We start from the raw sequence: 9,866 nt of genomic DNA on the forward strand, positions 1-9,866 counted from the left end.
ACCTATATTATAGATAGAGATTTAATAGTTATTTTGATATCTAGTTATATATTTCAATAGTGTCACGTGGTGCGGTGCATTACAAGAATCCGATGAACTTAAGGTTTTTGGAACCCACCATGATGTGTGTTATGTCCACTCCATCTATTGATTTTGCCAGCCAATTTTATGACATGAGCACAAATACTAGAGAGATCTAAAACATAAGTGGACCACACCATAAGAAATATTAGCATAGAAATACATGTCATTAAACTTTACTAAAGTGTGTTCTTATTGCTTGCAATATAATAACACGCCCTTTTGATGAAAACCGTGATCTTCTCTAATGCATGTGTTGTTGTCATAAAATGTGTGATTATACATTGAAATGTGGGGCCAGTCGCCATTTCTTATTAGGGGGAATTAGGCATGGGGAGTTGGTATGTACAACCTATTATGTTTTTATAGGAAAAATAATTTTTAAAATAAAATATTTATTTTATAAGAGTAAATAAATATATTATATATGAAAGTTAAAAAAATAATAATAATAATGTGGATTAGTGGTAAGAGTGGAGGCTTTTGCCATAGAAATATGGTTCAAGTCTAGGTAAGGACTGTGCGAAACACTGTTGGCACATGCAGAATGGGTTATAGAGCTTCTTAAGTACCTTTTGACACTTTCATCACACTTTGCACTTTAGGCATACATATCATTATAAGGAGTTTAAAGAGCTAAATTTTTTGTAGTAATTAGTTCAAACCTATCTGAACTATGGTGCACTTAAAGAGTAAACCAATGAATAACCCAATATTTACTCCAATGGTATTTAAGGTTCTAGCTAGGGGTGTACACGAACCGAGTTAGCTCGGTTAGCTTGCTCGACTCGACTCGAAAAAGCTCGATGCGACTCGGTTTGAAACCGAGTTCAAGCTTGCCCGAGCTCGACTCGACTCGAATTGAACTGCAACTTGGATCGAACCACAACTTGGATCGAACCAATTCAGTGACTCGTTTATTTTGATATTGATGTTGCTCAGCAAGTGTTTGATGAAATGACTCAACGAAGTGTCAGCTGGTGGCGAGGAAGGTATGAATATGAAACAAATACCATTGTATCTTGATTTTTATGTTGCATGCTGAGTGTTTGATGAAATACCTATAAACCGATGTTGTTGCTTTACATTCCGTGAGATATTGAAAGTGCACTCTTTGTGTTTGAGAAAATGCCGCAAAGGCTTAATCTTGGCTCAAACTGGCTCGAGTTGCTAACCGAACCGAGCCGAGCTGACCAATCAGGCTCGAGGACCAAGCCGAGTCGAGTTCGAGCTAAGGTCAGCTAGTGGCCGAGTCGTGTTGTGCCAAGCTCGACTCGGTTCGACTCGTGTACAACTCTAGTTTTAGCCACATTGTTAATTTAGTATACTGACACATTGTTATTCACATGACATTAATGTCATATGTTCTATACGTGGTGACAATTGGACTAATTAAGATCTAAGTGGCAGTTACATATGTTGCTATGTGGCAATAGATTTTTATGGCATTTAAATCTCTATCAAAAATAACATAAATAATTACCATAATAAAACACATGTCCATTTATAATAAATATGACCGCTACATATATGGATATGTGTGTCGATATCTTAAAGAGCCACGTGAATGTCTCTCCAATAATAATATCATGTCCCTACAAGTAATTTTATATATTATAGTCTAAAGAGAAAACACAACATTCATGTATCAAGTCATCTCCAGCCTTGTGTTCTTATCTTTACTCTTTTGCAATTATTTTTTAGAATGTTTTTTGAAGCATCTTGGTGTCCATACTCGGAGATATATTCAACACTTAAAGTTGCAATATTAATTTATAAATCTATGAGTTCATTATATTTAAAGATATTTTATCATCTTTCTTCTTTTAAATTTGCTGGAATATTAAAAAATAGCAACAAATTTTATTGAATGTCTACCATTAAAAACTTCCAGACCCACAAAAGTTTTTAGATTTTGCTGATATTTATTTTCCCCTCTTCCTGGTGTGTATGACCTAATCAACAGATGGTTGTCAAATAACCACTACAATGGACATTAGGAGTTTTTAATACTGTTTAGTTTCGTGTACTGTGGACCACTTGGGATTTATATCAAGCCCTATAATGATCTTTAAAAAATGAATGGCTGGATAAAACATATACATCATGGTGGGGCCCACATAGCCCTAATCAACCCACGTCCGTTGGGCATGCAATCAACATCGTGGGGCCACCGTATGCACAGCTCCAATTCCCTACTGAGAAAAGCTTTGACTCGTCTATAATATTTTATGTTTTGTATCTACCCGTGGACGAAAATGGATAAATAAAATCAACTCGTTCTTCAACATGGCTAAAATTCTAGCCTTTCGTTTATAATATTTTCAAAATTAAAAAAATTTCACTTATTTATAGTGAAAACTTCATTTCATGTCCCATAAAATTTCAAGGACCATGTCTTTCATAAAACTAATTACATGGGTACAAATCCTTGGCTCATTTACATAACATATGTAGAAGACTAGAGAGATCCCTCCAAAGCATTACACTTAAGGAATGATAACTGGTACAATGGCTCATGACCCTGTCAAACACTGACCAGGTGGTTTGGACATTTGCCATTTTCACACATTGAACGGTGAGCCACATTTCCCCAATTGTTGCTAGGGTAAGAATGAAATAGGGGCTATGGTAAGTAGACTTTTAGTCATGGATTGACGAGCCACTCAATTCAAATTCAACTCGTCCGAGTCAACTCAGTCCTTTGCCATTTGACATCAACTCGGTCCTTTTGTTTTGGTGAATAGATCGTGACTCGACCCGGCTCAAGTGAGTCATTCCCTTGGACTCAGGACTAAACGAGTCAGGTCTAACTCACCGAGTCAACTATCCATGATGAAATGTGCACCAACCAATGCAACAGAGCCACTGATGGTGCAAGGGACAATCATGCTTATGTACAAAACAGAGCCACCGATGGTGCAAGGGACAATCATGCTTATGTACAAAACAGAAGCCTATTGGATTTCATAGTAAGTTCCTGCACTTGAAACCTAGGTGGGGCCCACCATGATGCTTATGAGAAATTCACCCCGTCCATCTATTTTTTTGTGCTAATTTTAGGATATTGGATAAAAAATGAACTAGATCGAAGACTCAAATAGCCAATATGAGAGGAAACAGTGGAAATTGAATAACCACCATTGAAACATTTGTATGGCTGCAAAAGTCTTATATCAGAGCCTTTTTGTGTTTTCAGTTCATCCCAGTGGGAATGACCTTGTAAACAGTTTGAATGGCATTTAAATATCAAGGTGGAGCATAGGAAGGTTTTAATAGTGGGCATTTCTCTCTCCAAACTCCGCTCTCATATGACTAACTCAAGTCTTGGATAGCATGTCCAAAAATTAGCTCGCAAAACAGATGGATGGAGTGGATTTCTCAAAAACATCATGATGGGCGCCACTAAGTTCCGAGTGCAAGAACTTCTTGCAAAAGGCTTTCCTGGGAATCCATGACCCTACCTCTTAGGTTAATTCCACACCACTTAAAAAATGGTGGTGACTTATCTCCTCCCATGTGGCATTGACTCAACCATACAAATTATGGGTCCCAATTTTAACAGAGCATATTTCTAAACTCTCACTGATTGATATTAAACATCCATTAAAATGGATATCAAATGGATGGTTAAATGTTATATATATATATATATATATATATATATATAGAGAGAGAGAGAGAGAGAGAGAGAGAGAGAGAGAGAGAGAGAGAGAGAGAGAGAGAGAGAGAGAGAGAGTACTCCAAATTCGAAAAAAATAAATAAAATCAAATAGTTAATACCATTCTCTCACTGCAATTTCTTTGGCTATGCTGCATCCACGGCTGCATAAGCCATTTGGATGGTTTGGATTGCCGTACTACTAGATATTTAAAGGATTGCCACATTTTTTTAAGTGGTGTAAAAGTAACATAGGAAACCACCCCAATGAAGGGTGGCCTATGGTGAGGTTTGCGGTGGCTAGTTTTTCAAGTAGTGGAATTAACCATGAGGAGTCCAAACTTCTCGGTTGCATTTGGACCATCTGCCTACACTTTGCATTGATCAATCTAACTGTTAAGAATGGAGGGGTTTCCCTACAGATAGGTCACAATAATGCATCTGTTTTATCGATGTCATCCTCTATTTTTTCAGTGCATTTTAAGGCGTGACTCTAAAAATGAGACCGATTCAGCCTCTATTTTTTCAGTGCATTTTAGGGCACAACTCAAAAAGTGAGACAAATTCAAAGCTCAAGTGGACTATACCAAAGTATCAATGGGTATTGAATGTCAACCATTGAAAACATCTCGAGGCAACAGGAAGTTTTAAATCAAGCTGATATGCTTATTTTCCCTTTATCCAGTGCTCTTTGCATGACCTTATCAACAAGTTATAGGTGGTAAATAAACATTATGGTAGGCCCTAAGAAGTTGTCTACTAATTCCTGTGGTGTGGTTGGCTTGATCTTTTGGATCAGCCTCATTTTTATGCTCATGCCCTAAAATAAGCGGGCAAAATGTGTGTAAATATAAAATATAGTGGGCTCCATATAATGGGGTCACTAGGGATATTATTGGTGATCGGGTTTTTGTGTCCATTAGGCACCACCGATGCCTTGTGGACCATACCATGATCTATACATTTCACTTATGTTGTACATCCATTTTTTCTGGATCATTTTATGGTCTACGCCACAATTCCATTCATGCATATATGTTGAATGTCTGACAACACTACCTACGAAACATAGAATCTCAACTAATCTTTCGCACTTATATTTTGAGTATATCGGTGCAAAATAAAAGTTTCGAACATGTACAACTCTTTTGTTATTATGACAGACGCTTCATATGTCGCAATGCCGCCAAAATCACTATTGAACTACTTTGTTTGATTTTTATTATATTAACCCAGTGTACATTTTTTCAAAAACAATGAAAATGTAAGAGATGTAATAAGAATTAAGAATCAATAAAATGTGCAATAATATTTGTTCTTAAAATTTTTTTTATTGATTATTGAATGTAAATAATTCAATCCAAGATATTTTATTTCTTGTCAAAGAAAATTTTCAAAATTTAAATGTATAACGTCATGTTTTACATTTTTAATTGAACGTCTACCATTAAAAACTTCCAGACCCACAAAAGTTTTTAGATTTTGCTGATATTTATTTTCCCCTCTTTGGCGTGTATATGACCCAATCAACAGGAAACCCTGATCCATAGCCTAAGTGGTAGATTGAGTGAAAGATATTCCGTTTCAAGAGGTCTTGGTATCGATTCCCTAATGGAGGTAGGTAACAGTAAAGTGTGAACTGACGGTGGGTGTACTAACAAGCTAAGGGAAAAAAAAAAAAACTAATCAACAGATTTTTTATTTTAAACTTTTTTAAAATTTATTTTAATTTTTTACACACCCTCATACAATAGTGGGATTTCACCGCATATGGGTTCTCAAACCCTTAACCAGGCGTTGAAACTCCTGAGAGTCTACCAATGGAGCAAGAGTAAGGATATGAGTTTTTAATACTGTTTAGTTCGTGTACCGTGGTCCACTTGGGATTTATATCAAGCCCTATAGTGATTCTTTAAAAATGAATGGATGGACAAAACACATACATCATGGTGGGGCCCACATAGCCCTGATCAACCCGCGTCCGTTGGGCATGCAATCAACATCGTGGGGCCACCTTATGCACAGCTCCAATTCCCTACCGAGAAAAGCTTCGATACTCTGGTTATGCGTGATGAATGATACGCCGCCGGCACTTTAATATTACTTGGCAACTGCACATGTGGCATATAACTAGTAAAATAAACCGTTCAATTTATCGTACCAAATGCAGAAATATCAACCAAAAATCAAGCTTACTTAGTTACCCGTCCATAGGATTGGTGGATATTTATTGCACGGTTAGAAATTAACCATATTCAACGGCCCTATTTCCACAAGCAAGTGTCTACTAATCAGAGGTTAGGATTGTTCAACCTAATTAATCTTGGGATTCTGACTTAGTGACATTTGGATCCACAATTTAGGCGATTTTATTTTGAGTAAATATATGCCACGTTTACAATGTCTGGGTGCCTGCGTATCAAGCGTCAGCTGCCTGAGTATCGTATAACTGCTCCTCTTTCCTTCGAGAAATTGACCACTGTAAATGCCACCTTTTACCCAGCATCTTTTATGAACAGTCTAAAACTCACCTTCCCAACTTAGACGTCGTACGTACGGACAGAGCATTTGAGGACGAAAATACGCCTCCTTTTCAAAGTTATTTTTCGTTTCCGTATACTTATAGCTACGGATTATAACCGTAGTGGTAGGTAGCGTCTCCTTTTTTAGTGTAATTAGAGCGAGCCAAGGGAGTGAAAGGAGTAGCAGTGAAAGGCATGGGTATTTTCGTCTTTAAATGCTCTGTTCGTACGTGTCAACGTCTAATTTGGAAAGGTAAGTTTTGGACTCTCTACAAAAGACCCTGGATAAAAGGTAGAGTTACAGTGGTAAATTTCTCCTTTCCTTCCATCGTGTGGCAGAGGCTTAGAGCGTAGAATTGCGTGTTGCCGTACTCGAAGGACACGTGGCGGATTGCATGAGAATGCTATTGTTTCCATATCGCACGTGTTAACGGTACGCAGCGCACATGCAACTCAATCCAAACCGTCCATATTGTAAGACGCGATGCAGATGGGGGTCGATCCTGAAGTCAAATAGCCTAGATGATCCAAATCTCTCATTACATGATACATGTTGTTTGAATTTGAGTAATTGGTTCTTTTCCGTTTAACCGTCCATTTGATGGACATGAATCAGGCCGTTAGATTCATTGGCTGGTTTACACCCCCTATGGTCTGGACCTCATGATTTGGATTTTGGACGGATCGGATCGGGGAAGTTGTAGAGAAATACGCAGAAGCTGGTTGCATGAGTACGGATCATCAACAATAACTAACTCTAGATCTTTCCCTTCTCGTAAGCCATGCATGCATGCACTGTTCCCATGCATTTCACGACGTATCCATCCGGGCTCTTTGACTGGTGAACTCAGTACCACATAGCACAGTGGGGATAATCACATCCACCGTTGAAACCTTCCCGGGGCCCACAGTAATGTTTATTTGTCATCCAACCCGTTAATAAGGTCACACAGATGTGGATGAAGGGGAAAAACAAATATCAACTTGATTTATAACTTTTGTGTCCCCAATGGTAGGTGCTCAACCACATACCCAACCCAAGTTCGGGTCAGGTTGGGTTGTCAGGTTCTTTCACCCAATTAAGGTCGGAGAACTCCAACCCGACTTGAAATTGGGGTTGGTTTCAGATCGGGTTAGGTCAGGTTGGAGTAATCATGCCCACTGGGGCTGTCAGGTAAAACCACTTTGAAAATGGATTGGTTTTGGGTTGAGCAAATTCAGGCTAGGTTATGTTGGTTTAAGAGTAATCATATTTATTTACACCCTGATCCATGCTCAAGTGGCAAACTGAGTGAAAGATACCTCGCTTCAACACTAAGGTTTTGGTATCGATTCACATACACACAGGCATACGTGCAGGCGTATTATATACACACGCGCGTGTACGTACACGTGTGCTTATAATTGGGAAGCATCTTCAGCGGACTGAGTTACAGTTTTCCGGCCGGCGAGAGAGGTTTTATTCACACCCTGATCCATGCTCAAGGTGTAGACAGAGTGAAAGATAGTCGTTTCAACTCTAAGGTCTTAGTATCGACTCCCTAGAGGGTGGCTAATCATGAAGTGTGAACTAGGTGTACTAACAAGCTAAAAAAAAAGAAAAGTAATCATATGTATTTGGGTTGGTAGGTTCGTTTTGGTTTGAGTATAGAGCAATTTGGGTCAGGAGGGGCCGGTATTGGGATCTGGTCAGGTTGTGGGTTAGGTCCTCATGATGTGGAATTAGGCTTGAGTTGATCCTTAAACCTGACTCAATTCACCTGAGTTTCTGCCTAAATCAAGTCAATCCATGACTTGGGGTGGGCCACACCAAATACAACAGTTGAGAGGGGTTACCTCCCATTAAAACATTCATAGTCATTTATTGGGCCCACCGAGATGTGGTTCACAAATCCAGACCATCCATTGTGTGTCCCACTTGGATGAGGGGGCAGACCACACGTTTCAGCCGCATCCAAAATTCAGGTGGGTCCCACCAAGTGCTTTATATGTTCTAACCATTAAAAACTTGCAGGCCACAAAAGTTTTAGATCAACCTGATATTTGTCATTTCCCTTCATCCAGATTCGTGTGACCTTGTCAACAGATTGAATGGCTAATAAACACTTAGGGAAACTGTTTCCAAGCCCCAGGAAATTCTCAATGGTGAGCATTCAATCATCACTGTTTCCTATGACATGGCTCACCTGAGATTTGGACCTGCTTCATTTTTTGGGCTCATGCCCTAAAATGAGCTGGCAAGGTGGATGGACGGCATGGATATACAAAACATACATTAAGGTGGGCCCCCCTGGCTGGGGCTGCACCTAATCCACTCCCTACAAACCTCTTACTAGCGGAAATAGTAACAAAGTATAATTTTCATTTTAACTGTCTAATTAAATAAGCTTTATTTTTATACCTGCATCATAACTTGGACGGTTTAATTTGAATACTTATTTGTCACGAGTGCAATTTCTAAGTGCCTGCGTATCATCCATCACACTCTGCCCGAGAATAAAAGTTCTCTTAAGACAACAAAACTGACAAACAGTGGCCGAGTTTCCTATTTGTCACTAATAGAGCTTCCGTATTAGGTATATGTGGGGCCCATAATCTATTTATCTGAGCCATTCATCTGATGTCCTGTCTTGGATGAACCATGACACAAAAAAATAATAATAATAATAATAAAATAATAAAAAATCCCTAATTGAAAGATCCTTACCAGCAGATAGTCTTTTCTCCATTGGATGAAGCATGTATTTACATGCCATCAATGTAAAGATTGGAGTTAACCAAACGAAGAGATTTTTTGGGCATTGTTCAACCATAGGGGGGCCCACCAGATCAATGACTTGAGGCCTTGATGAATTACAGGTCCCCAATTCCATATAGTTTCCATTGGGTGGCTTGCACAAAACCAAAAATCAAGAGATGATATGGTGATTCTTACATTGTAATTGCCAAGGCAGTTCACTGCACTTAAACCAACATGGCATGTGTGAGATCACAGCCATTAATCAGGAAGGTCCACTGCAAACATGCACTCACCCATAATCAGGCAGTTCCACTCATCTAGCTGGCTACATTATGTATGAGAAAAATGGCCAGTTTTAGAGAAAAATGAGTAATTCATATTGGAAGTACGCACACAACAGCAGCTGATGCATGGACACGCTAGACTTTTGGGTTGGGGCAAGTTACTGATGATCACAACCTAACGAGTGGCACAGATATGAGATGGACACGGATTGCATCCTACCTCGCCCGTCTCTAGCCACGAACGGGCAGTTCCGTGGGTGGGCCAACCGTGACGTATCTGTTTATCCACGCCGTCCATCTCTTCTTTCAGATCATTTCAAGGTATGTGCACAAAAATGAGGCAGATCCAACGCTCAAGTGGACCACACCAAATAATAATCTTGGGTTGCTTTAAATGCACAAAGCATTAAATACAAGAGTCATCATTGGTGTGGTCCATTTGATAGTTGGATCTGCCTCATTTTTGTGCACATACCTTAAAATGATCTGAGAGAAGGGATGGGCGGAGTGGATAAACAGATACATCACGGTGGGCCCACCCACAGAACTGCCCGTTCGTGGCTAGAGACGGGTGGGGG

Source organism: Magnolia sinica, chromosome 6, assembly GCF_029962835.1.
Source record: "Magnolia sinica isolate HGM2019 chromosome 6, MsV1, whole genome shotgun sequence".
Taxonomy (NCBI): Eukaryota; Viridiplantae; Streptophyta; class Magnoliopsida; order Magnoliales; family Magnoliaceae; genus Magnolia; species Magnolia sinica.